Here is a 27945-nt window from a genome sequence, read left to right as displayed (position 1 = left end):
TGGACTGGCCTGGAGTTGCTGCTTCTGTCTGAAAAGAGTGTAAAAGGTGTACTTTGCTGTTGGTCCTGCTTGAGAAAATTCTCCAAGGGCTTGGAGTAGAGCTTGCCTCCTGTTGGAAGTCTCAGGGACACCAAAGACTTTAGTTTCCTCGACCTGCAGTACTGGGAACTGTGTGTCTTGTGCTGTCCAAGACGAGAAACCACCACAACGCTGCCAACGACGCCGCTGGCCTGCACCGTGACCTGCCGCCGCCGCACGGAGTCGCATTGCCCCGCTTCGCACCACGACCCTGGTCTCACCGACGCTGTCATCGGAAGACTTCACCGAGCCGCTGCTCGCACCGCGACCTGTGGGCCCCGCACTCCGGCGTCACCTGCTCACACCGCAGCCTGGACATCCCCGACGACATCGCTCCTGCTGACACCAGTGCCGCTGCCTGCACCGTGGCCTGTGGACACTGCTCATGAGGAGCACGAAGCACCATCCCGTCCCGCGCTGCAGCCCCGGTCTACCGACGCCAGCACCTTTGGCTCCAGTGTAGTCACCAGGCATTCTTGCCTGCACCGTGCCTGTGGACACCGCTCATGAGGGTCACGAAGCACCGTCCCGTCCCGCACCGCTGGCTTGGGCCTACAGACGACAGCGCTTCCGCAACGACGACGACGACGCTGCCTGCACCGTGACCTGTGGACACCGCACATTGCACCGCCCCGCTTCACACCGCAGCCCTGGTCTCACCGACGCCGCTGGAAGCCGTCACTGAGCCGTTGCCTGCACCGTGACCTGTGGGCACCGTACGTCGCATCGTCCTGCTTCGCACCGCAGCCCCGACGCCATCCCCGCCAGCGCACCTGATTTCATCAGCCCGGAGTTCGATCCCCGAGGTGCGTGACTTCAAGGGCCCGACGACTCCTGCACCGACTCCGGACCCGACACCAGCGACGCCGCTCTCCGGAGCTCACTGCGAGGATCACGACGCCCTGTGAATCCAAGGTACTGTTTGTAGGTCTTCCTGACACCGCTGCAGGCCGGCGACGCCGAAGCCAGCCTGAACTTTTGGTTTTGTTGTTCACGACGCCGTGATAGCCCCAGGTGGAGTTATCGACTTCAAGGAACTGTATTGCCACAACCGGATGAGTTTCTGGCCACATGGGGAGAGTGCCTTTGTCACTCTGTGGCCAGGAACAAAGCCTGTACTGGGTTGAGGTGCTTCTCACCTCCCCCTGCAGGAACTGTACCACCTGGCGGTGAGCCTCAAAGGCTCATGCCTTTTGTTACAGCACCCCAGGGCATCCTAGCTAGTTGAGATGCCTGCCCCTTCGGGAACTGCCCCTACTTTTGGCGGCAAGGCTGGAGGAGATAATGAGAAAAACAAGGAGTCACCACCCACCAGTCAGGACAGCCCCTAAGGTGCCCTGAGCTGAGGTGACCTCTGCCTTTAGAAATCCTCTAGCTTGAGTTTGGAGGATTCCCCCAATAGGGATATGCCCCCTCCCCTTAGGGAGGAGGCACAAAGAGTGCGTAGCCACCCTCCAGGACAGTAGCCATTGGCTACTGCCCCCCTGACCTAAACACACCCCTACATTTTGTATTTAGGGGCGACCCTGAACCCAGGAAATCAGATTCCTGTAACCTACAACAACAAGAAGGACTGTTGACCTGAAAGCCCCGCAGAGAAGACGGAGACGACAACTGACTTGGCCCCAGCCATACCGGCCTGTCTCCAGACTCAAAGAACCTGCACAGTGACGCATCTGACAGGGACCAGCAACCTCTGAGGACTCAAAGGACTGCCCTGACCCCGAAGTACCAAGAAACTCCTGAGAACACTGTTCAAAAACTGAAACAACTTTGCAACTTTAAAGCAACTTTCAAATAATTCTCTCTTCCCACCGGAAGCGTGAGACTTCCCACTCTGCACCCGACATCCCAGGCTCGAGTTCAAGAGAGCAAACACTGCAGAGAGGACTCCCAGGCGACTACAACAACCTGAGTAACCTGAGTCGGCCCCCTGCACTCCCACAGCGACGCCTGCAGAGAGGATCCCCCTGACCGCAACTGCCTGGTAACAAGGAACCCGACGCCTGGACCAAGCACTGCACCCACAGCCCCCAGGGCTGAGAGGAACCACCTTCCAGTGCAGGAGTGACCATCAGACGGCCCTCATCCTAGCCCTGTCGGTGGCTGGCCCAAGAAGCCCCCCTGTGCCCTGCCTGCATCGCCTAAGTGAGCCCCGGTCCCTCCATTGCTTTCTAGAGCAAACCCGATGCCTACTTTACCTACTGCACCCGGCTGCCCCTGTGCCGCTGAGGGTGTGTTTTGTGGGCTTGTGTGTGCCGCTCCCCCCGAGTGTTCTACAAACCCCACCTGGTCTGCTCCCCGAGGACGCAGGTACTTTACCTGTAAGCAGACTAGAACCGGAGCACCCCTGTTCTCCATAGGCGCCTATGTGTTTTGGGCCCTCCTTTGACCTCTGCACCTGACCGGCCCTGTGTTGCTGGTGCAGTGACTTTGGGGTTGCCTTTAACCCCCAGTGGTGAGCTGCCTATGCCCAGGAGTCTGACTGTGTAAGTGCTTTACTTACCTGAGAAACCTAACCAAACTTACTTCCCCCAGGAACTGTTGATTTTTGCAGTGTCAACTTTTAAAATAGCTTATTGCCATTTTAACCTCAACTGTGTATAGTACTGTAATAATTCAAAGTTCCATACTTACCTGTGTGAAGTACCTTGCATTTTATGTACTTACCTCAAATCTTGAATCTTGTGGTTCTAAAATAAATTAAGGAAAAATATTTTTCTATATAAAAACCATTGGCCTGGAGTTAAGTCTTTGAGTGTGTGTTCCTCATTTATTGCCTGTGTGTTTACAACAAATGCTTAACACTATCCTCTGATAAGCCTACTGCTCGACCACACTACCACAAAATAGAACATTAGTGTTATCTAATTTTGCCACTATCAACCTCTAAGGGGAACCCTTGGACTCTGTGCACACTATCTCTCACTTTGTGATAGTATATACAGTGACAGATTCCTACACTGCCATAAGTGTGAAGGTAGAAATATACATTGTCCTCTAGTATGTTCAATTTTCAATCCTTTTTACTGGTATACAACAAGAACAAACAAAGAAGTTAAAATGGTAATTTGAACAACATCTGCGGTCTAAATTTGGACATACTCTGGAATGTGATGGTAACAACCAGACATTTTATATCTTTAATTGCATTATATTTTTTGACACAGAGATTTTGAAATGCCAGTAAATAGCACACAGACAGTAAAGCAAAATCATGCTCTGGCATTTATTTTGAGGCAGAATGTTTCTCCCTGCATACGGTTTTTGTGCGTTGATCATGTGGTGCACAGTGTACAATAATAGATCGACTCTGTTTTTTCAAACATGACTACCCGCAGGGCATACAGTTTAAGGTCCGGCATAGAGACAGCTTTAGTTTTATGTCTACCTCATTTTTTTCTAAAAAGAATTCATGATAAAATTACAAGGGTTACTACTTGTATAACAATCAAATACATATATAAACAATGTAGGTGGCAAAAAAGTCCAGTTCTTAATTTACAATGCCAATAGCTCTAACTCAATCAAATGCGATACCCATTGCATTGCAAATGCTTGTTTTTTCTTTCTGTGCCGTCTGACTCAGATCAGGAGCTCTGCTCCTCTTTTCTTCACTATGTAAAGAGATTTTTCTTCAGAATGTTTTTCCAGTGGGCAAGGAATGTAAAAGGGATGCACCGGAAAGCTCCCCTGGGTCCCTCTCCAAGTCAAAATTGAGAGTGTGCACCCACTCCATTTCCCAAAGTCGTTCCCGAGGCAGATCTTCCTCGAGGTCAAAATCTTCTGGTAACTCGAAGATGAAATGTAAAAAGTCGAAACGGGACTCAGCCCCTTCCCGCCACTTTTAGAAAAGTTGTGAGGGCATCGTAGTACTCTGGATCTTGCTGATGTTTCTCCAAGGAGCCGATTCCATCTATCATTCCTACGTAGTCTGAATAACCAGGTCCATTGGCGTTGTTGCAGCCAGTCAAAGCTTAACAAGAGGTTTATGCTGGACATTTATGGCACATTTCGGCTCCCATTGGCACCTCGAACATTGACAAAGGTCACTGACGCCACCTGCGCCAGATGAGTATCTGGGACCTATTGTGCTGTCCTACTCCAAAATGTCTTCGGATTGACCTTGGTCTCAACCAAGTCCAGCTCTTTTTTTTTTTTGTAAAACTTTTTATTGATTTTCGTTTTATCCAAACCATTTCCACATTTGGTACAGTACACAGAACAATTGGTACAAAATTCTGACAACAAATAAAGAAATGTATGCTATGCCATGTCATAGCATACAAACGCATTAGAGCTACATTTTCTTATGCAAGAGAGCCTGCTTGTTTTGTTTCGGTCCCCAGTGAATAACTCTAGTTATCCTCTGTGGGATTCAGGTTCTCTGTGCATGGACCAGGGACGCAGCGGGCACGGCTCTAGTGTGATGCCTCTAAAGTCAGCCCATCACTTCCATATCGTAAGGTGTTTTTTGGGCACCCCCACACCAGATATATTGGACGCTCTAGACCCATGCAGTGGTCCATGCCCTTAGCCCATTTGGCGGCGAAAGAAGGCGTTGTGGTTTTCCACACTTGTGCTCTGTCTCTTTTAGCAATCACTTACCCTAATCGAAGCAGTGCCCTTGGATATCTATTCTCCTTGGTTCCTTCTGTGACGTGTAATAGGGTTTGCTTGGGGTCCCTGGGAATTTCCCAACCCAGTATCCCAACCAGAGATCGCAGTACCTGGTCCCAAAAGGTAGAGCGGGTAGGGCATTGCCAGAATGTATGCATTAAGTCACCCTTGGGGTGGTTGCATCTTAAACACTTGCTCAAAGGGATCATTCCCATCCTGAACAGCCTAGCTCGGGTGAGGAGGTACAGGCGATGCAGCAATTTGAGTTGGGTCTGGTGAAACTGGGATGCAGTCTCCACTTCCTTAGGGCTGGCGACTGCCTTGATTTAGTCCTCGTCCTCCAAGGGGCCCATGTTGTGTTTCCATGATAAATTTTGACATGTTGAGGAGCGTATGGCAAATGTCTGAAAGTTTGTGGTCCTTCATTTTGATCAGGAGGAATTTGGCCCCAAGCGGCGAATTTTCAGGGATATCCTCCACTGACTATATAGGGCAGGAGGGTGTGTCGAAGCTGGAACTAGCAGAAAAACTAGGATCGGTGGGGGTCATATTCTGATTGGAGGATTTCAGTGATCAATCACGCATGAGGTCTCCGCGGACATAGAGATGCCTATAGTGTCCCAGGCTGAGAAACCGCAAAGGGCAACAAACTGTGGAAGACGACTCCCCTACCATAGTGAAGTCTCAAGTGTGAGTTTGCTAGCCCATTCTATGGATTTGAGCACATCTGCCCATATCGTCAACACAACTTTTGTAGCGGAGAGCAGAACGTTTGGGCGTGCGTCACTATAGAGTAAATGCGTGAGGTTGAAGTGGCTCATGATCCACCCGTCGTTGCATACACTGGGTCATCAAAACCCTCAAACCACCGTCATTCAGAACGAGTTAGGCAGCTTGGTAGTACAGAATGTCTGGTGTAGCAATCCTGCTAGAAACGCCCTCTTAAAGAAACCTACAGCAGACCCCACCGAACTCAAAAACTTCCGGCCTATCTCCCTCCTACCGTTCCCCGCCAAAGTGATTGAGAAAATCGTCAATGCTCAACTCACCGCCGCCCTGGAAACCTCCGACTCCCTCGACTCCACTCAGTTCGGATTCAGGGCCAACCACAGCACCGAAACCGCCTTCATCGCAGCCACGGACGACATCCGAGCCCTGACCGACAAGGGTGAAACCGTGGCCCTCATTCTCCTGGATCTCTCTGCAGCCTTCGACACGGTCTGCCACCGCACCCTGATAGACCGCCTCTGCAGCGCCGGCATCAGAGGCAAGGCCCTGGAATGGGTCATCTCCTTCCTCTCCGGAAGGACCCAGAGAGTCCGCCTCCCCCCCTTCAGATCCGCAGCCACGGAGATCATCTGCGGCATACCCCAAGGATCCTCCCTCAGCCCCACCCTATTCAACATCTACATGACCCCCCTGGCAAACATCGCACGCAAACACGGACTCGACATCATATCCTACGCCGACGACACCCAGCTCATCTTATCCCTCACCAACAACCCCACATCAGCAAGGACCAGACTGCACGACGGCATGAAGGAAGTAGCGACCTGGATGACAGACAGCCGACTGAAACTGAACACAGATAAAACGGAGGTCCTCATCCTCGGCCCTACCCCCTCCGCATGGGACGACTCCTGGTGGCCCCCCGCCCTAGGCAGCACTCCCCAACCGACCAACCACGCACGCAACCTCGGCTTCATCCTGGACTCCTCCCTCTCGATGACCAGACAGGTCAACTCGGTGACCTCAGCGTGCTTCAACACCCTCCGCATGCTCCGCAAGATCTTCCGCTGGATCCCCATCGACACCAGGAAGACCGTCACCCACGCCCTCGTCACCAGCCGCCTGGACTACGGGAACACTCTGTACGCCGGCATCACCACCAAGCTGCAGAGGAAACTTCAACGGATCCAGAACGCCGCAGCACGACTCATCCTGGACATACCTCGCCACCACCACATCTCCGGACACCTGAGAAAACTCCACTGGCTCCCGGTCAACAAGAGGATCACCTTCAGACTCCTCACCCACGCACACAAAGCCCTCTACAACCTCGGACCCAAACTCATCAACTCCCGCGTCTCCTTCTACACCCCTCCGCGCACTCTGCGCTCCACCGGTCAGGCCTTGGCAGCCGTTCCCCGCATCCGCAAAACCACCGCCGGAGGAAAATCCTTCTCTTTTCTGGCAGCGAAGACCTGGAACTCCCTGCCCAGTCACCTTCGCGCCATACCCGAACACCTCCCCTTCAGAAGGCAGCTCAAGACCTGGCTCTTCGAGCACTGACCCCCTCCCCCCCAGCGCCTTGGGACCCTTATGGGTGAGTAGCGCGCTTTATAAATGTGATTGATTGATTGATTGATTGACTGCTGCCGTGTGTGGGGCAGCATCACTTTCCCAGGAATATTTTAAATCCCAGCAGGAGCAACCTCAGCTTGGTTGCCCAGGGCATAGACAGTGGGTAAGAGGCAATAGGATAGATAGAGAAATTGGCCTCATTCATGTAGAGGCCGGAGTAGGACCCAAGGGTTTGAGAATTTGAAGGGCACGAGGCCCCGTATCCTCTGGGTTATCCAAAAAAATACATCAGGACATCATCTACGATTCTGTCACTGACCTCTGTGCACAATTTAAATCCACAGAATAAAGTGTTGACTTGCATCCAAGCTGCCAGCCAGAAACTGTCCCGCCCACTTGTACCTGTGCCGTTAGGTTTGTCTAAAGCAAGCGTACATAGCTAATGAAAAGGAGGCAAATACCATATTGGTCCAAGAGTGCGAATAAATAATCCCAGTTGACCTAGTCAACTGCTTACCAAGTCAACATATATTGAACCCATCGGACTCCAACACGATTCCACTTCTGCAAAGGTGCATGCACACATTTCACCAGGTTTTTGGCTCAGACTCTCATCAGAGCCAGCCTTATCAAGATGACAGTGGTGGGAATCTGCACGAATTTGCATAACCTTATGATGAAGACTTTTGATACATGGTGTTATTGATGCCTAGTTGGGCTGACTCTGGTATTGTTTTTACTCTACCAGACCAGCAACAAAAGAAAGCCCTTCCTTTGTGACTGATACCAGGTAAATACTGATATCCTTTATCTCCCCCTCCCCACTTTAGGGTTAACACAAATGTATTGATGAGGTCCTACATCCTGGCAAAGCACCAACTAAACCTCTTTTGCCCTTCAATGAGGCTCTAACTGACACACTGCTGGGCATTTGAGCTAAACCATGTTCTGGCCCGATAGTCATCCAAATAGTCCACTGTGGCCATAGGCCTGCTCCATGTGACCTGGATTTTCTGACCCAATAACAGACCAAGTTTGATGGTGCAGACATCCACCTATAGAGTGAACTCTAGCTTTTCTCCAACCCCCTGATTAGCGAGTCAAAATAAGTGGATCCCGGTCGGCACGCTTATATTCTCTTCAGCTAGGCTTGCCTTGAGGTTAGTTAACCCAAGCTGTCTCCTTGGGCATTATACACATGCACATTGGGAATTGTGGGTAGATCTTACCTGCAGTCAAGAATACTAATGGCTTCCTTAGCCCAAACCATTCAAGATGGTTTGGATGTGGCCAAATTCATCATCCCTGTGGGCCTGGACACCACAGATTGTCTAGGGAGAACTGTTGCGATGCGTCCATGCTACACTTTCATGTGACCTCCAGGTGTCTTTAATGGACATGCCTTTCAACACCTTTTTGATTAAAGGTGGACTCAGCCCTAGAACAGTTTAAAGGGGGCTGTCCCACAGCACATTTGATGAGTCTTTCGGCTACAGTTCTGCAATCCCCACAGCAGTTGTGCCCTTTTAGAGGATATGCCAGGGGCCTGGCTTATAGAGAGCACCAGATCCCATTGCCAGTGAAGTAAAGGCTCTTTTGGTGAAAAGAGCCGTAGTGAGGATACCAACTTAAGAAGTTGGAATTGGTTGGTATTCCTGTTACTTCATGGTGTTGAAGAAGGCCGGAGGCCTCCGTCCTGTCATAGACCTTTGACCTGGTGTTAGACCTGGCAGCTTTTTGGTGTGTCTCCCCTGTCTTTTTGCTTTCTGATCTTGTGGTTTTGGACTCTGTGTTTGCTGGTTTGTTGTCTCTGTGCACTTTACCACTGCTAATCAGTGCTAAAGAGCAAGTGTTCCCCATATAAATTGTATTCTGAATTGGTTTATCCATAATTGGCATATTTGATTTACTAATAAGTCCCTAGCAAAGCGCATTAGTGGTGCCCAGGGCCTATAAATCAAATACTACTAGTGGGCCTGCAACACTGGTTGTGCCACCCACATTAGTAGCCCTCTAAACGTGGCTCAGACCTGCCACTGCAGTGTCTGTGTGCAGTTTTAAACTGCCAATTCAACTTGGCACATGTACCCACTTGCCAGGCCTAAACCGTCCATTTTACTACATGTAAGGCACCCCTAAAGTAGGCCCTAGGTAGCCCCATGGGCGGGGTCCAGTGTATGTTTAAGGTAGGACATATACTAGTGTGTTTCATAAGTCCTAACACCAAAATACTGCCAAATTCGGTTTTCACTGTGCAAGGCCTATATCTCTCATAGGTTCACATGGGGCTGCTTTTAAATATCCTTAAAGCGCAGATTCCCTTTGAGAGCAGATAAAAATTGGGAGTTTAGTGTCTCTGAACTCACAATTTTAAAATACATCTTTTAATGAAGTTGGTTTTTAAATTGTCCGTTTGAAAATGCCACTTTTAGAAAGTAGGCATTTTCTTGCTTAAGCCATTCTGTGACTCTGCCTGTTTGTAGATTGTCTGTCTGGGCCAGTTTGACAGTTGGGCTGTTTTGCACCTCTCTCTAAACAGTGACACAAAGGGGGCTGGGGTGTAGCCTGCATATCCTGATGAGCCATCTGAGCTAGAGGGGAGGGAGGAGTGGTCGTTCACACCTGAAAGGACTGTGCCTGCCCTAACACAAGGCCGTCTCCAACCCCCTGATGTGTGTCTAGGGCCTGGCCTAGACAAGAAAGGATCTCACAAACACTTGAGACTTTGCTTTGAAGTTTGCCCACGCCAAAGGCAGAAAGGGGTATAACAAGAAGACCCAAAACCCCAGACTTTAGAATCATTCTGGAATCAAGAGGAACCTCTGCCAAGGAGAAGAGCTGAAGAGCTGGAGGAAGAGTACTGTCCCCTTGCTATGTTGCTTTGCTGGATTGGCCTGCAGTTGCTGCTTCTGCCTGAAAAGAGTGCAAAGTGAGAACTTTGCTGTGTGTCCTGCTTGAGAAAGTTCTCCAAGGGCTTGGAGCAGAGCTTGCCTCCTGTTGGAAGTCTCAGGGACACCAAAGACTTCAGTTTCCTTGACCTGCACCACTGAGAAATGTGTGTTTTGTGCTGTTCAAAAGAAGAAACCACTGCAACGCCGCCAACGATGCCTGCATCGTGACCTGCCGACGCTGCACGGAGTCGCATTGCCCCACTTCGCACCACGACCCTGGTCACACTGACGTTGTCATCGGGCGACTTCACAGAGCCCCTGCTTGCACTGCGATCTGTGGGCCCCGCACTCCGGCATCACCTACTCACACCGCAGCCTGGGCATCCCCAACAATGGCGCTCTTGCTGACACAGGCGCCGCTGCCTGCACCATGGCCTGTGGACACCGCTCGTGAGGTACACAAAGCACTGTCCCGTCCTATACCACAGCCCCACTCCACCGACGCCAGCATCATCGACTCCTGTGTCGTCACCAGGCATCCTGCCTGCACCGTGGCCAGAGGACACCGCTCGTGAGGGTCACGAAGCACGTCCCGTCCCGCACCGCTGGCTAAGGCCTACCGACGACAGCGCTTCAGCAACGACGACACCGCTGCCTGCACCGTGACCTGTGCACATCGCACTTCGCACCCCCCGCATCACACCGCAGCCCTGGCGCCATCCACGCAGGCGCACCTGACTTCATCAGCCCGGAGTTTGATCTGCAACGCGTGTGAACTTCGAGGACGCGACGACTCCTGCACCGACTCCGGAACCGACACCAGCGACGCCGCTATCCAGAGCTCATCGCGAGGATCACAACACCCTGCAAATCCAAGGTACTCTTTGCAAGTCTTCCCGACACCATAGCTGGCCTGAACTGTTAGTTTTGTTAATCACAACGCTGTGATAGCCCCAGGTGGAACTATCGACTTCAAGGAACTGTATTTGTGAGTAAATCTTGCAGAATTCATATTTTTATTACTGTATGTTGGGTTTTTATTGTATTTGGTTTTGTTTTATATAGATAAATATTGGCTATTTTTCTAAAACTGGTGTGGTGTCCTTTTGTAGTGTTTTCACTTATTACTGTGTGCTATGTGCAAATGCTTTACACATTGCTTCTGAGATAAGCCTGACTGCCTGTGCCAGACTTCGAAGGAAGTGAGCAGGGGTTATCTGAGCTGGTATCTCCCTTATCCTGACTAGAGTGAGAGTCCCTACTTGGACAGGGTGCAAACTGACTGCCAACTAGAGACCCCATGTTTAACACCTGGCTATGCCTCACTATGCAAATTCAAATTCAAGATGCTTATTTTGGCACAGATTCTTTCAGCTATGGATCCTTGAGCCTGCCAGGTGGTATTGTACCTCCAGGATACTTCTTTTCTCATACCATCCTGCAAGCCCACAAACTCTACCTTCGGTTCAAAGTGGGTAATACCCACTTTGTTTTCTGTGCTCCCTTTCGGCCTTACCGCTGCCCCTTGTGTGTTCAGAAAAGTGATGGTGGTGGTCACTACTGTTTCAAGGATGTCTGGTGTACCTGTCTTCCACTACCTTGATGACTGGATACCGATGGTGTGCTCGCCACAATTACAAACGGACTACCTCCAGACGACAGCAAACCTTTTTAAATCATTGGGATTCTCAATCAACCTGCCATCGTTAAAGCCATCCTGGATGCAGTGTGCTTTCAAGCGTGTCCTCAAGACAAGCAAGCCCATGAATTTCAGAATACAATCCTTATGTTTAAGCCTCTGTCCTGGGTCTCACCGAGGATGGCTCTTAGCATCTGGGCCTATTAATAGCTTCTTAGCGATCATGCCGGATTGCACGTGCAAGTGTTGCAGTGGTACCTGAAGTCAGATGTTGGGGAGAATGCAAAAGATCTGCAGTTATGGCTGATGACCTCAATCGGACCAATGGCAGACCACTTTCCCTACTCCATACAAGACTAATGATGGTGAAGGACACATCACTACTGGGTTGGGGAGGTCATTTGGGAAAGGTGGAAATCAGAGGACTCTGGTGTCCAGCGGAGTTACACCTCCACACAGACATGTTGGACCTGCTGAAGGTGCACTTGGCATTGAATGCCTTCCTGCCAACTACCAGAGGAGGGCAGGTTATATTATCACAGACAGAATAACCTTAATGTGGTACTGCAACCACTTGACAGGATCTTTAAACACTAGGGTGGAAAAACCCAGTTGGCAATGCCTTGTGGATCACAAATCACAATTACATCTGGGGGTGGCACAGAGCATCTTCTGACAGTGTGCTGGAACCTGGCTGGATCTGTTTGCAGCCATCAGGAATGTGTAGTGCCATCACTTTTGGGAATTGGAGTAAACAGGAGATTGCTCTTTTGGAGACAAATCTATACGGGGTTGGGCACAGGACTCCTGTATGTCTTTCTGTCATAGCTTCTTCTGCCAGAGTTCCGAATAAGATCAGGACTGACTGGGCCCAAGCCTTCTAGTGGCATCATACTGGGCTATCAGAGTGGGGTACCTGCAACATCTGGGCCTAAAGATCTGCCCTTCGAAGCAGGTTTCCGCTACATGGAGACTTCCCTTTGTGGCAGCAGAGTCGAGTCTTGCACCCGAGTCTGCCAATCTGCACCTCCATACATGGAGATTGAGCTGCAGTCACTAAGTTCTTTTGTTCTTTCTCCTAAATCAATCAATCAATCAATCATGGATTTTTAAAGCGCGACTAATCACCCATAGGTTCTCAAGGCGCTAGATGTAGGCGTGCTGCTCAGTCGACGAGGCAGGTCTTGAGGTCCTTCCTGAACTGCTTCAGTGATACGGTCTGCTTGAGCTTGAGGTGTAATGTGTTCCATGTCCCGGGTGCTAGGTAGGAGAAAGAGCTTCCTCCTGCTGTACTTTTTCAGATCTTGTGGACATCTGCAGTGGTGAGCTGGGAGGAAGGGAGACGTCTGTTGGATACGTAGAAGGTGAGGCGGTGATTGAGGTATGCCATTCCTATGTTGTGCAGTGCCTTGAAGGTGTGGGGCAGAAGTTTGTAGGTGATGTGCTTGTTGACTGGGAGCGAATGTAGGTCTCTGAGGTGGGAGATGATTCGGCTGTGTCGGGGATGTCCAGGATGAGCCTAGGTGCTGCATTCTGGACTCTTTGTAGTCTTGATTGAAGTTTCTTGGTGATGCCAGCATAGAGTGCATTGCTGTAGTCCAGTTTGCTGGTGATGAGTGCGTGGGTGACTGTCTTCCTCATGTCTGGGGAATCCATTTGAAGATCTTCCGCGGGAGACAGAGGGTGAGAAATCTTGATGAAGAGACAGCGTTAACTTGGCCGGTCATCGATAGAGAGGAGTCCAGGATGATGCACAGGTTGCGAGCATGGTCAGTGGGGGTGGGGGCGTTACCCAGAGCTGTGGGCCACCAGGAGTCATTCCAGGCAGAAGGGGTGGAGCCAATCACGAGGATGCTGAGGTTGTTGACTAACCACTTCTGTGGATAAGGCTAATACTGGGGCTCTATGGGATTAAATAACTATGAATAGTTCCTGGAACTTTATCCGAAGATTACTGGTATTTTAGTGTCCAAGAGAAATAGAAGCCCCTGCTCTGTACTGAGCCATGTTGTCAAGGACTACTTAACTTCCTGTGCTCATCTGTTGACTTTGTAATCTATCTACTGTATACTTGTCAGTGGTGTCCACTGTTGGTATGGAATTAAATTATGCTCCATCAGTTCCAAGTCATGACCTCATAGCAGGAATCTCTCACTTACACAAACTTCAACATAATTTCAATTCTCCATCATCATGTTTCCACGATTCTTTTCAGGGCCCTCAAGATTTCTGAGAGTTACGTAGCACATCCAAGGTTTACCTTCTGCATTTTGGGACTTTCAGTTCTTTGTTTCCCATTAAATAGCAGATATACAAGTTTAAGAATAAAAACTCACTGCAAAGTTTGACAGCTTGAGTACTCCATTTTCTTGACACTTCCAGTAGCTGGTAGCTTCCAACTTATTCTACAAGTTTGTTCATATATTATTCTACCCGAGCCCTAACATTTTTGTGATGAAATGCTTGATGGCAGCAGTGTCAAAAAGTGCAATGGAGCCGTTAAAGTATGTTTTGTAATGGTACGCTGTTTGGGCTGCCATATTACTCAGTACTCTTTACCTATGCAGGTGTCCACCATTGCACAGGCTTCCTATTAGTGCTGTCCAATCAGTCCATTGTGTCTGTGTGGTAGAGCAGTTTCTGGTTTAGTATTGAACAGGCTCCTCATTGAGTACTTTGTTTATGATTTTTTTTAAAATGTTTTCTCTTTGGGTGCATTGGTGTGGTTCATATGCTCTCAGCTCCTACGTGGCCCTATGTCCTGTGTAACACCATCCAGCAACTATGGATTTGTTTTAGCCAGCAGCGTGTTTCATGGTGTAAATGTTGTTTTTGCATGTCAAATAAGTATGGATGCACTCGTTTTTTAATCCAAGGGGTGTTTTCTCCAGTCCAGAGCTGATTGAAGATGTTCTAAAAACCAACTGTGCAGCTTGATGCCTATGGAGGATGTTACAGTCCCTGATATCCCAGTACAAACAGAAAACTGTTTAGCTGAGTTGCTTAGTTCTTCGGAGGGCTCTCCATGGATGTCAATTTAACAAGGTCAGGGGTAACAGAAGCGATATAATACACAAATTGACCTGGTGACAGAAATCACAGCATTGATCCATGGTCCCACCCTTAGCCACTCAGTATTACCTAGTTGATTACTAGGTTTGGGCAAATAAGTTCTAAATTCTTAAATAGGACAATCGCTCCTACACCCTTCTCTCCAGGTCCGCCACAAGGGTTTACCTGATTTTGGAGGGGAGGTAGAACTAAGATCAGTACAGATGGAGCAGGTCCCAGACCCAGCTCTCCCCATGCTGCTGCATCACTCTTGCCTCTGTCTTCTACCCTCATTTTTCCCCCAGTTTTTGAGTGCCTTCTCCTTGCTTTTCCCTTGTTTTCACTGCTTTCTCTTCACGTTTTCCTCCTTTTTCTGTGTGCCTTCTCCTTGTTTTTTCCTAATTTTTACTGCATTCGCCTTGCACCCACCCCTCTCACCATAATTCAGAAGGGCCCTTAACATCTGACTGTTCGAAAGGGCCCTCAAAACCTGGCTCTTCAAATGAGCCACCGGGACCTGCAAGTGCCTGGAAACCCAACCGGGTGATTATCAGCGCTTTAGAAATCTTGATTGATTGATTGATTGAGACAGAGCAACGATTATGTTTTTTGGCTAATGTCCTCTGGTTGATGTTCTTAGCTTTTTATATATTAAACAAAGGACTTTGAAATCTGCAAAGTTAACAATTTGAAATACCCATGTAACACTTTAAAATAGCTCCGAGATAGCAGAACCGAAAAAAACCAAACAAGGAAGTGTGTTTTCATGCTGTTAGTTTTTTTCGGGAAATGGATATACTGCAACGGTAAAGGTAGTTAAATGGAAAATGCACAGAAATGAGCCATCGCCCCCACCTCACCCTTACATTTTGCACGTCAGGTGATTTTCACTCAGTCTAAAGAGCAACCACCACCTGGTTAAGACATAGAAATTTGATCCGAGTCCAGAATAAATAAACCCTTCAACTTTGCCTTGTGAAAAAAATGGGTGCGGCAAAGTTGTTTTTGCTTTGCTTAGTATGTTCAAATAGTGCTTCAGCATTGCACTGCACGAGTATCTTATACTGTTTGTAACTGTGTATTACATTACACACGCGTTTTGTTTTCTTGGTTTTGAGACTGAGCACAAAGGTACTCGTTTTCTCTCAGTGGGAGGGATATTTCGGACCTTGAAAAGCTTTCTCTTCCTGTGTCGTGTCTTAGATTAATAGAAAAAAATGAGGGCACTCTTCCACTCCCCGGAAGTCCCTGGCAGGGATCCGCTAGGCCGGGCGTGCCACTGAAGGCCCGAAGGGGTTGCCAAGTGAGGGGCATGCATGATAAGTCCATCATCGTCGTGGTGCAATCTTTTTTTACGGGGAGAGTATATTCTGCCTGAAAACAGTTTTTATAGGAAGTATTTCCAATCTGTGGCTTTGAGTGTGCATTAAGGTGCGCTGGGGCTTGCACCTCAACAGTAGGTAGGCACTACTGACCCGCAACATATTCTTGCACCCCTATTTAGAACTTTGGTTTGCAAAATGATCTGCCAGTGAGTAAATGACAGATCTTATATCAATGAATTAGGATCGGTATCCATTTACACTGGAATGTTTATTGGCAGGGGTGGGGTGGTGGTGGAGGGTGGGTGGGAGTCGAGTGATATGCAGTCAGTTACCAGGAAGTCATTTCTTACCCTAGAAAAGCATGCAAAAACACTAGTCCTGGAAAAGGCTTGAAAAAGTGTGGTATTTCCTGGAACTTTCAAGTGAGGACAAGCATCGACAAAGCCAAGGGGTCTGGCCTTGGCAACACTGCAGTTTAATGCATTTGTTTATTTCAGAAACATGTACAATGTGCAGAATAAATGGTACATGTATATTACCTACTGGCAGTTGTCAGGTATAGTTCCCTTAGGGCATGAGTTATAGTTACATGAGATAAATCTAACAGGTTAATTTCTGTAGTTTTGCACGTTTAAAATGTGAGCCTAACTAGAACGTCCCTATACCCTTTGTTTTTTTCAGTGAATATATAAGGTTACAGGGACTTCATAATTAGGTTGACATTTTACCCACACAAAACCAATAAAATTCAGCAGTTATAGTTATACTTATAGTTATAATAATTATGTTAAGAAACTCTAACTTGTGGCGTAAAGTTACTTAACAGCACGAATTATAGTTTCTTCAGATAAGCATATCAATAAGTATATCTATAATGGCTGAATTTCTATGTTTTTTTCTGTGTAAAACATCATCTTAACTATAACGTCCCTGTAACCTCTGGGTTTTTTTCAGTGAATTTCTCTGTTTTTGTTTAACGTAAAGTAATATATAATTACCATACGTTAATAAAACCACTGCCAAAGGAAGTGCACAGCGGGGTTGGCTGCAGGGCCAGGCCCAGCAGCCAACCCTCCCGCATGCACCCAATCCCACGCTACCAAGGTCCCACATTCCTATATATCTATATTATTTTTTCTTTAGTAATTAGCAACAGATTTACACTAAATTACAAAAAACTACAAAAACGACTCTTTCTAGACCAAGATCTATCTTTCTGCAAAATTAGCTGTAATTCTTTTTAGCGGTTCGGACTGGATTCCTGACTAAAAACTGCAAAATCCCCAAAGAATTTGCATGGTGAAAAAACATTTTGGGAACTCCTCCCATCACCCCCCTTTTCTCAGCCCTGACTTGACGAATCACGCCAAAACTTTCTAGACAGCAGCTGAAAAAATGTGTAAACTAGTTTTGAAAAAGTTGCGAAGATTCGTGTCTTAAGGTAGATATAACTCGATCCCTCTCCGTGCACTGCTAATTATCCCACATATTACATCACTCATGACATCTTCTATGACATGGATACTCAAAGTACGGCCCGGGGGCCGCATTCGGCCCCCTTGACCTTTACATGGGGCCCCTGGACTACAGGAGTACAGGGTTGCTGTTCACGCGATCGTAAATAGAGAGACAATTGTTTATTTCAAGGTTAACTGGTGTTAAGGAAAGGAACTAACCATGAAGTCCTGAGCTTCACTTCAGAAGCAAGTTAATTTTTAAAGACATTTTGCAGCAAAAGTGTAAAAATATAACAGTCACTTCAAAATTCAAAAAGTGTACTGAGTTAACATGCAGTCCATTTCACCCAAGTATAATTTATTGTATCAGTAAAATGAGAAGTATTCATTTAATGTGATAGTTTTCAAACAAGAATTTAGAAACATAAATTTTCACCTCTACCCTGACAAATACGCCAATAGTGAATTAAACAAGCGAGTCAGATGTTATGTGCACTTTTTGAGTGATCTGGGTTGCTATTATAGGTGAACAGCATTAGAGTTTATTAAATCAAACACAGGAGCAGATTTGTACAATGCAGACCCTGAACCTAATATTAAGCAATTGCCTAGGGTCACCCAATTTGCAAAAGTGGGGAAGCCAAGATTAATCCCAGGTTTTCTAGTTTCGTATTGCTCAATTCAGCCACTAGATGTATATAATTTGCTTCGCCTAGCAATACTTAACCGCCAGTCCTCCCAACCCTCTCGCCCAACCACCATTCTGCTGGCATTGATGCGGCCATCGGGCACATCACAGACCAAACTTTTTGGCCCCTGGGAAAATGTTTGCGAGTACCCATGTTCAATGACATCATTGATAATATCACTGCAACATTTGCAGTAAAATTATTGATGAGAAAACTGTGGATGGTAAGGGCAAGAGTTATAGTTAGCTTACAGCACGAGTTATAGTTTGTTGAGAAAAGTTTGTTGAGAAAAGTATAACTATAACTGTTACACTGCAAGACAGCCAGTGGGGTATATATATATATATATATATATATATATATATATATATATATATATATATATATATATATATATATATATATATATATATATATAATTTTATTATTCATTTTTTGGGAAAACATTTAGGCCATACCTAAAAATACTTCCCATCATGTGAGAACTAGAAGCATGTTTCCTATCAATCACCTTTCACTTTGAGATCCTATTTATATACGTAGAATTCTAGGCGTGCCTCTAGATTCTTTTTTAATATATTTTTGCAGTTTTCATACAGCAACAACATAACTCAAGGGCACTGGAGAGCTTTGCCTGATGCCAGATTCGTGTCGTTCGCTGTTTCTGTTTCTTTGAGACACCAGTAGATTAAGGCATTGATTTAGGGTTTGCAGTCAGGGTACCCTGTTGCAATAGCGCCTGAAAACCCGAATACCGTGTCCGTCAAACTCTTGGTCTGCCTGGCCAATTTAAAGTCTGCCAGGCTGTCAGATATACCCCAGTAGAGCAAATTTAACTCTGTGCGCTTAAACCTTGCTCCCATGGCCACAGGGAAAAGTCTGTTATATTTAGATTGGGTAGTCAGATGGATTTTTTTAATGCTGTCTGTCCTGGCAGTAAGGGACGGTAAAAATAATAAAAGAAATGCCCCCAACACAATGGGAAGAAAACTCCTATGGCATTGCAGACATTCGTTTCGCGTTTTCCAAAAACAAACTCCCGCTTTGTGATTTTATTTTTATAAAAATAAAAACTTTAAAAGGTTTGATGCAAGCGTTTACTCCTATGCAAAACTCTAAATCGGTCCAAATGATTTTCGCAGTGTCACGGGATGCTGAGCCAAGTGCCGGGACTCGAACTTGGTTCCCCAGTTCCAAAGTTGACAGATCTGACGTTAGATGACACCTGGATGTGTAAAAAATCACACGCATGTGCAAATCAATGACCGGCATCTACAGTGCGTACATTACGGCTTTAGGAAACCTTTGTTTAGTCTTCTCTGGTCGATGGAGGTTGCATTGGGAGAAGGGCGGGGGTGCTCACCTGCAGGTGCACTGGGGCCGGGTTTTGGGATCTGGCGGTCTTGTGAAGTCCTGAGACGGGAGGGAGAACGCTCCAGAGGATCGCGCCTTGCTCGGAGACTGCAACTTACTGGATCAGTGATAAGAAAATGTCGTGTGTCCTGCCTGTTACGAGTGTGTGGCGAGGAGGAGGAAGCGGGATGTTGGTTTCGGTTCCACTTTAGGGCGCAGCACACCAGGGGGGGCTGGCTCGGACCCGCCAGCCGGGACGTCGCCGACTTGACTTGTCGGCTGTGGGGACACGGCTAAGGCACGGCTGGTTCTGAAAGGCCGGCAGCGCTGGTGCGGGGTCAGTGGGGGCACACCCTTGCCTTTGAGGGGACAGGGAGGCGGGGGCAGTCAGTCGCTTGCCGGGATGCTCCATTCGGCTGGTAATGGTGGGGAAAGGAGCAGCTGATCCTCATATGTCGGAATGGGTGGGGCACAGTCAGTGCCTTTCCTGGGAACCGATAACTCATCCTGGTAATGACTTATTGAACTGTATTAATAACAAATGAACAACTTAAATCTTTTAACGAACACTCTCACTGAGGTGGGGCACGCGTACCCTCGGTACCGTATAACATGTGTAGCGGGCACCTTCAGCCATATCTGGCTTGTTATCCAACAGTCGATCTCATGCTGCCAGTTTGGGGTTTGTGTTGGCAGTGGTAAAAGCAAGTCAGGTGGTGCCAAAATGCAAAGTGCTGTTGATTAAAAGGCAGGGCACGGTGAAGTTGCCACACGTGCCATGGGGAGACTTTGCAGATCTTCGCATTCTTTATTTAAATTCAGTGTAGCAAATACTGAAAGAAATGCAAGTCTCGCTTTCGAATTCTATATCTAGAAGCTACTACCAAGCATGTCTGTTGTTAAGGTGGAAGGGATCTGGCGAACCACCATTAAAGCAGAGTTTTAGACACTGAGAAAGCATGCCCAGTTTCTATATTTCTGGCAAGAGAAAGCAGCATAGCGTTGGTTATGTTGCTACACAAGCGTACCTTGTTTCCTCGTTACAGTGGTCATCTTTGAAATAGCCCTGCCACCAGACTGCCCCTGTGAACTCTATAGGTTTGACTTTGAATAAAATCCATGTGCAGTCAAGTTGACCTCTCCGTTGAGCGATCAGTTAGGTACACACCATTCGTCTACATATGAACATAGATCACACATATGTGGGCAGACACATCTGTGCTCATTCGTGCACCCTTTATCAGATATGCAGCTACTCATCCTCACACATTGTTATGCTGATACATTTGCACACATACCTGCAGACACCTGGGCACAGATGTCCTCATGCTTACCGTTACAGGCACACACAAATCCACCACACCTGCCTACTCAGAGACCACACAACAAGCTGTTTGAACGCATGTAGGCCAAAATGCAGACAAACAACCCCCAGCATCATAAATGGTTTCTATTAAATAGCTACCAAAGCTCCAGAAATCGACCTCTGTTCATACTCAAATTGAACATGGGATCTGACTGAAATGACTTAAAGACTTGGGGCTTTGCACTTGTCTTCAAAACACCTTAAAAACATCATACCTTGAAGAATTGACCATAATCAAATGGGAATCTCCTCACCAATTGCTCCCTCTCCACCATCTCATTTCTGTTTGTGTGTAGTCTGCCAAAGAACAACAGAGCAATAACAACTCCCTAGTAGGGTCTGCATCAAAGATCACAATAAACCACCTATACCTCCTGCGATAACTGAACACCTCTTTTGACTGACCAGATCTCGCCCAATTGAAATGCAACACAGCATATTTAGAGGTCCTAACTTCTCACAGCGTGTGTGTGCTAACATCTGCCGAAGGGCAAATTTCTGATGGAATATTTTCTACTCTGCGACTCTTAAATTCCAGAAAGTATTGTTATAATCTGGGGCAACCATCATCTTATCTTCCTTTTGACCTTCCCGATTAGAACACCTTCTGTGGCAAACAAAACTGGGCAGGGGGCGCGCACCACGGCATAGCGCACCCCCAATACAGGTGCAGGCTGGATCGGACCGGTTTCGGCTGGCAGCCCAACTGTGGCTGCTGCGAAATTTTTAAAAATCGCGCTCACCCCGAGGGGTGAGCCAATTGGCTGAAGGGGGTGTGGTGGGGGCTCCCAGGTGACCAGCAGGGGCAGCCCGAGTTAGTTTAAAAGGGGGACTTAAGTCCCTCTAGGGTCAGGTTGTTTTCTTGACCCTGGGCTGCCCCTGACGATCGACACACTCCTCCAGAGGACTGATCAGTTTTTGAGGACTTGATGGTGGAGATCTCCTGGTTAGCAAAGCGGTATCCAGGGGCTGTCATTGCATGGTCCCATATCATTCCTAGGCGGATTTGGAGGTCGGGGCGCTCAGCGAAGGCCCTTAATGAATCAGCCAGACGGCTGAACAGCCGCATGAAACGGCTTTTGAACACATCAGTGCTAAGGACTGTTGGGCACGGGTGCCTTCAAGGGGAGGCAATGTTTCATGAAGATGGAGCACACCTGTCGGAAGGTGGTCATACTGTGTTTGTTGAGAACCTGGTAGCATTTTCAATACAGTGTCTCTCTCAGAACTGAGCTTCTTGTCCTCAGGGGGAGGCCTGGTTGGTCGGGAAACCAACCAGGCCTGTGGGAGGGAAGGAGTCATGTTTTGGCACAAAACAGGTGGATAACCTTGGCATCAAGAATACTAGTGCAGACGAACTCAAGACGGTATCAAGAGCTTTTTGGCTCAAACCAGGGTGGCGGTGCTGTGGGTTTAGGAAAGGGGCTCGGGACGACCGCTACCGCGAATGTCCATAGCTCCCCCCACGGTACTCCATTACATGGCCCTGGAATTTTTGAATTTGGGGGGATGAGGCTGCCCCAGGGGACCAAGGTATGGCCCGGTTGCCCAGTATCATTCCCATTGGGTGCCAGGGAGGATCCCTTGCTTAGGGTTGGCTCTGGCATGGTTGGATTGGGGGACAGTTTTCATGCTGGCCCGCACCCCCTCTATCTTGAGGGGGCAGGTGAGTCTCGCCTTGTGAAGCGTAATTGGTTTTGGGGGGAAAACGGCCCCCAGTTTACAGACAATGCCACAGATGCCTGGTGGGTGGACAACCATGACTCCTTTTTAAAGAACATAAACTATTTGAGATGCATATTGTAAATAATTATGGAAATTTAAGGATGAAAAGAAATACTGAACATATGATGATGTTTTTTTATGTCGTGTTTATATGGTTGTGAATAAATACGGCCTGAAAATTGTTATATTCTCTATCGCAGGAAGGTTTCAGCCTGCTTTGTTTACTGTGAGCATAAAGTATGCTACTCCAAGCAGTAAATCATAGAGGGGAAACCAGTGTGAACTATTTGTTTGTGGGTATCGATGCGGTCCCCCACCTGTACTTGCAGACAATGAAAGAAGTTTAACCTTTCCACTCTCACATCATCAATCCCCTCTTAACAAACATATAACAGAAGAAAATTGTTATACAACTTAATCATCAGAGGGTTCAAGTGACTGATATCCAAGAAGTTGTGCACGTGTCCTAAGCACAGAAATAGAACCATTTAGATGAAAAAAAGGAAAAGAAGCTTAAAACATAACTTAGTGGCTTTGAAGTGCCTCATTTAAGGCGATAACAGGATTAAAAATCACGCATCGAGAATGAAAGTCACCATTACTATATATTTTTCCCCAGAGGTAAAAAAAAGTGTAAGGAACTAAATAGGCTCCTCTCATCATTCCTCCACCCAGGGTGTACACCGCAAAAAATACCACACTGAGGCCATCTGGAACACTACTGCCAACAGGTTTGTCTAAGAAAAGAGAAGTCATGAAAATATGGCAAAGAAAACAAAACTCAAGCAACTTGTCTTGGTAATGAGGACATCTAGCTCTTTGACCCTTTCCCCCGCATAATCCTTCAAAAGGCAGTTTATATACCGCATCTGCTACCTTAGAGTTAAGGAAATGCTCAAAAGCTCCTTGGCCACAGTAACAATCACTCTGCAATAAAAGTCACTGCAGCTGTTCAGCTTTACCTCACACCCTTCCCAGAGCTCATAAATTCCTTTAACTTAACTTGCATTAGTTATGCTGAAAACACACATTATCTTAAACCGAAAACCCTAAGAAGCCAGAATGATCAATATTCGACATCTGTCTCTGCACTTGTGACGAATGGATGCTGTGCAATCATTAAATTTATCTGCACCAAACCTGACCTGACAACAATGGAGAAAATACAGACCTAAAACATCAAGGGCAAACAAACTAGAGACCCCACCATTGGTATCAAAGTAAGAGATTTCAAAGTGAGTGTGCACTCCAACCTTTTATGAATCCCCTAAGTGTTCAAGATGCATGCACTCTGGTGACTTCCCTCACCTTGACCATCTCCTGAAACTGCAGGACACACTTGTTCTCATTAGGTTAGACTATGCAAACAAACTGTACATTAGGGTACTACTCTTCCTACTTTGTACATTTCAGAGGCTCCAAAATGCTGAAGCAACGCACCACCTACATCTCCCTCTATGGAAATGCATCACTTCAGCGTTCATTGCCTACCTTTAGCCTGAGGCTCTGCGTTCAAGGTGGTGTACACCATATACAGGGCCAGTGAAGGTTAAGGCCCCTGCTTACCCAAGAAACATTCCGATGATACACTCTGAACAGACCCCTAAGTTTTAAACTATAACTTCGGCTGGCCAATTCCACCATTAAGGAGAAGGGTATTGGTGAAACATTCTTCTCTGTACAAGCAGCAAAATTATCGAACTCCCTCGAACTTTCCAGCTATATTTTCACTTGAGGTGTGAAGGTTACATTTAGCATTTCTGATGGATACAACTACCTGTGGATTCCTCACCTAATGAATACTCCCATGGCGCCAGCATTCGACGGAAATCTTCTTACTAGTCTCTGCACGTCGACGAGGACGTCACTCTAGCCCACGCGACGCCTTCTGACGTCATACAGGCAATAAGAGGTCCTCGACGACGTGCGGACGTCAGTTCCCTTTTTTCCGTGCATTCGAAACGGTTATCTTCGAGGGAGCAACTGTTACTTTTTTGGTTACAGTGTATTTTTGCTGCGTAGTCTTTCTCTGTGGTAATAATGTCGCAGAGAAAGTCTGGATTTAAGCCTTGTCGTGAGTGTGGAGGCAAGATGTCGGTGACGGATCCTCATTCCGATTGCCTTTGGTGTTTGAGCTCCGACCACGACGTCTCGACTTGTGATTCATGCCAGCACATGAATCCAAAGGCCCTCAAGGAACGTGAGGCGAAGCTGTTTATGGCAAAATCGAAGGAGAAGCATCACAAGAAGTCTTCTTCTCCAAGACATCGGCGTCATCGAGACTCCCGGCGCCGTAGAGAATCTCGGCGTCATTCGAAGGAGACTCGTTCCAGGTCTTCGGATCGGCGCCGAAGGACATGGGAGATCAGTCCTACGGTTACGCCGCATCCTTCGATGCCGTTGCCCTCTCCGGCGTCTCCAACTTCACCTGGACAGGCGTCGGTGATTGAGGTATTGGAGCCTCAGGTGTTTTCTCCGGCGCAGACGTCGAGGCCGGCGTCGGGGTCGCCTCCGAGACAGGCACCTCAGTATCCGGCTTTTCCCACCCCTGGAGCCGATAGTTCCGCATTCTTGAATGCGATGTATGCCATCTTCCAACAGATGGCTCCAGGGGGTGCTCCGGCTGGGCCTTTGGCCTTTTCTTTGGGTGATCCTGCGCCTCTTCGGCCGGCACCCTTTATGCCCTTTCTCCCTTTTGGGAACGTGGGCTCGGCGCCAGTGTCGGCGCCGGTGGCCGCTCCGGTGGCTTCAGAAGGATTGGCCCCGGGGATTTCCATCCCGTCGACGTCGGGATTTCGGCCTGTGACTCCGGTGGGTCCATCTGCTTCAGCTGCTCTTTTGTCGGCGCCGAAGTTACCTGTGGCGCCGGACGCGGCGTCGGTGGCTTCTGAAGATCGGCGCCGATCTTCGACTTCGGCGGAGGCATTGTCGACTCCGCGTATTGAACAACGACTTCATTCCAGGAGACGTGCTCTCCGTGTATTAGAAGAGCAGGAGTACCAACGAGCCCTGGAGGAACGAGAGCTAGAGGACTCGGGTGATGGGCTGCGTGGACTGGAGTCGGCCAGTGGGCTGGACACTTCCCCTGAGTGGGATCTTTCGTCCCCGGGGGAATATACTGAGGAGGCTGCTTCCTTTCATGCAGTGGTACGGAAGGCAGCTAGTTTTTTGGACCTGCCTTTGCCGGTGGTGGAGGCTAAACAAAACCTTTTAACAGAGGTGCTACATCCGGCCTCAGCTGCGGCGGAGCCTCTGTTGCCATTTAATGACGCTCTGCTGGATCCGGTGTAAGAGGTGTGGAAGAGGCCGGCATCTTCCCCAGCAGTTCACAGAGCCGTGGCCAGGAGGTATCGGGCGGCTCCGACTGATCCTGGTTTTCTATCTAGGCACCCTACGCCGGAGAGCTTGGTGGTGCAGGCCTCCTGTTCATCCAAGTCAGCGCCTGGTTCTTTCCCGACGGTGCCTGGGGACAGAGATTCAAAGAAGCTAGAGGCGCAGTCGAAGAAGATTTTTTCGTCCTGCAGCCTGGCGTTAAAAGCCACCAATGCAACCTGTATCCTGGGGAGGTATATTCATGCTCTGATGGATGACATTTCCTCATCGTTTACAGAGCTTCCCCAGGGTCTTTTGGATCTTGTCTCAAATGCCCAGGCTGCTGCGACCCAGATTATCCAGACGGGACTGGATACCACTGACTCGGTAGCCAGAGCAATGGGCACAACTGTGGTGGCAAGGAGACAGGCCTGGCTCCGTAACTCGGGCTTTTCTGCAGATGTACAGTCCACATTGTTGGATCTCCCGTTTGATGGGAACAAACTGTTTGGAGCCAAGGCTGATTCGGCCTTGGAACGTTTTAAGGAAAGCAGGGCCACGGCTAAGTCGTTAGGGCTCCAAGCTCCTTCTTCCACGGCCTCTTCCAGATTTTTCAGGAGGTTTCGTGGATTTGGGCGTGGCTCTTCCTCCTCTTCCTTTCGGGGAAGATATCAGCAACCTGCCTCTTCCCATCCCTATAGATCTTTCAGGGGGAGAGGTAGGGTCCGCACCAGAGGAGCCTCTCAGCAGCACTCTGCCTCTTCCTCATCCTCTGGCGGGGTGCAGCAGGGGAAGCAGCCTTAGGCTTCCACCATTTCTCACTCACTCCTCTCCTGTAGGGGGAAGATTACAGCATTTTCTCACCAAATGGAAGACTGTTACAACGGACACTTGGGTTCTCAGTATTGTGGGAAAAGGCTACACCCTTCCCTTTCGGGAGTTCCCGCCCCTCATCCCGCCCCGCCCTTCTTATTGTTCAGAAGAACACCTCCTGTTGCTAGAACAGGAGGTACAAGCCCTCCTTTCCAAGGGCGCGGTGGAGTTGGTCCCAGAGCAGGAAAGGGGTCGAGGATGTTACTCAAGGTATTTCCTGATTCCCAAGAAGGATGGTCGTTTGAGACCAATCCTGGACCTGAGGATCTTGAATTGGTTCCTCAAGCAGGAAAAGTTCAAGATGCTGACCCTAGCACAGGTGCTTTTGGCGTTGAACAAGGAAGACTGGATGGTGTCTGTCGACTTGCAGGATGCTTACTTTCATATCCCGATACTCAAGTCACACAGGAAGTATCTCCGGTTTGTGGTGGGATCGCAGCACTATCAGTTTGCGGTCCTTCCGTTTGGTCTTACTTCAGCACCTCGAGTCTTCACGAAGGTGATGTCGGTGGTTGCGGCAGAACTCAGAAGGAAGGGGATAGCAGTATTCCCTTATTTGGACGACTGGTTGATCAAAGCCAAGTCCCCGGAGCTTGTGTCGCATCATCTGCAGTCAACAACCCAGTTGTTGTTCGACCTGGGTTTTTCGGTGAACGAGCCCAAATCTCACCTAGAGCCCTCTCAGCGCCTCCTGTTCATAGGGGCAGTACTGGATACAACATTGGGTCGGGCCTTTCCTCCGCCTCAGCGGATTCAAGATATTCAGGATTTGGTTCCAATGTTTCGAAATGGAGCGGTAGTTCCAGTCCTCAAGGTCCTTCGTCTGCTCGGTCTGTTTGCCTCCTGCATTCTGTTGGTCACGCATGCTCGCTGGCACATGAGGGCTCTTCAGTGGTGCCTCCGAAGGCAGTGGTCTCAACACAAAGGGGATCTAGAGGGTACTGTCAAGATCTCCAGAGATGCTGCTGTGGATTTGAAGTGGTGGATTGCAAGCAACAATCTTTCACAAGGAAAGCCATTCCAGCAGTCGCCACCAGTGGCCACAGTCATAACGGATGCTTCCACTCTAGGGTGGGGAGCTCATCTGGGGGGTCTGGAGATCAAAGGTCTTTGGTCTCCAGAGGAACAGATGTTTCACATCAATCTGTTAGAGTTACGGGCTGTACGTCTGGCTCTCAAGGCCTTCCTCCCTTCCCTTCGTGGTCAGTCGGTACAGGTCCTAACGGACAATACTACCACGATGTGGTACATAAACAAGCAGG

The 27945-nt window shown here is 48.2% G+C and overlaps 1 protein-coding gene across 3 annotated transcripts in view; it reads right to left on the bottom strand.

Annotated features, from left to right (window-relative positions):
• Positions 1-19730, bottom strand: part of CTSS (cathepsin S) — a 95301-nt gene extending 75571 nt beyond the window's left edge. Inside the window, exon 1 of one of the 3 annotated variants that reach the window (XM_069218537.1) lies at positions 19418-19730. The gene's annotated coding sequence lies outside the window, so the exon portion shown is untranslated. The remainder of the gene's footprint in view (positions 1-19417) is intronic. The other 2 variants (XM_069218536.1, XM_069218535.1) reach the window with 2 other exon arrangements.
• Positions 19731-27945: the final 8215 nt, after the last annotated feature.

This window comes from Pleurodeles waltl, chromosome 12, assembly GCF_031143425.1.
Source record: "Pleurodeles waltl isolate 20211129_DDA chromosome 12, aPleWal1.hap1.20221129, whole genome shotgun sequence".
In the NCBI taxonomy this organism is placed as follows: domain Eukaryota; kingdom Metazoa; phylum Chordata; class Amphibia; order Caudata; family Salamandridae; genus Pleurodeles; species Pleurodeles waltl.
The sequence above is the reverse complement of the archived record's forward strand: the minus strand, read 5'-3'. Positions and strand labels throughout refer to the sequence as shown.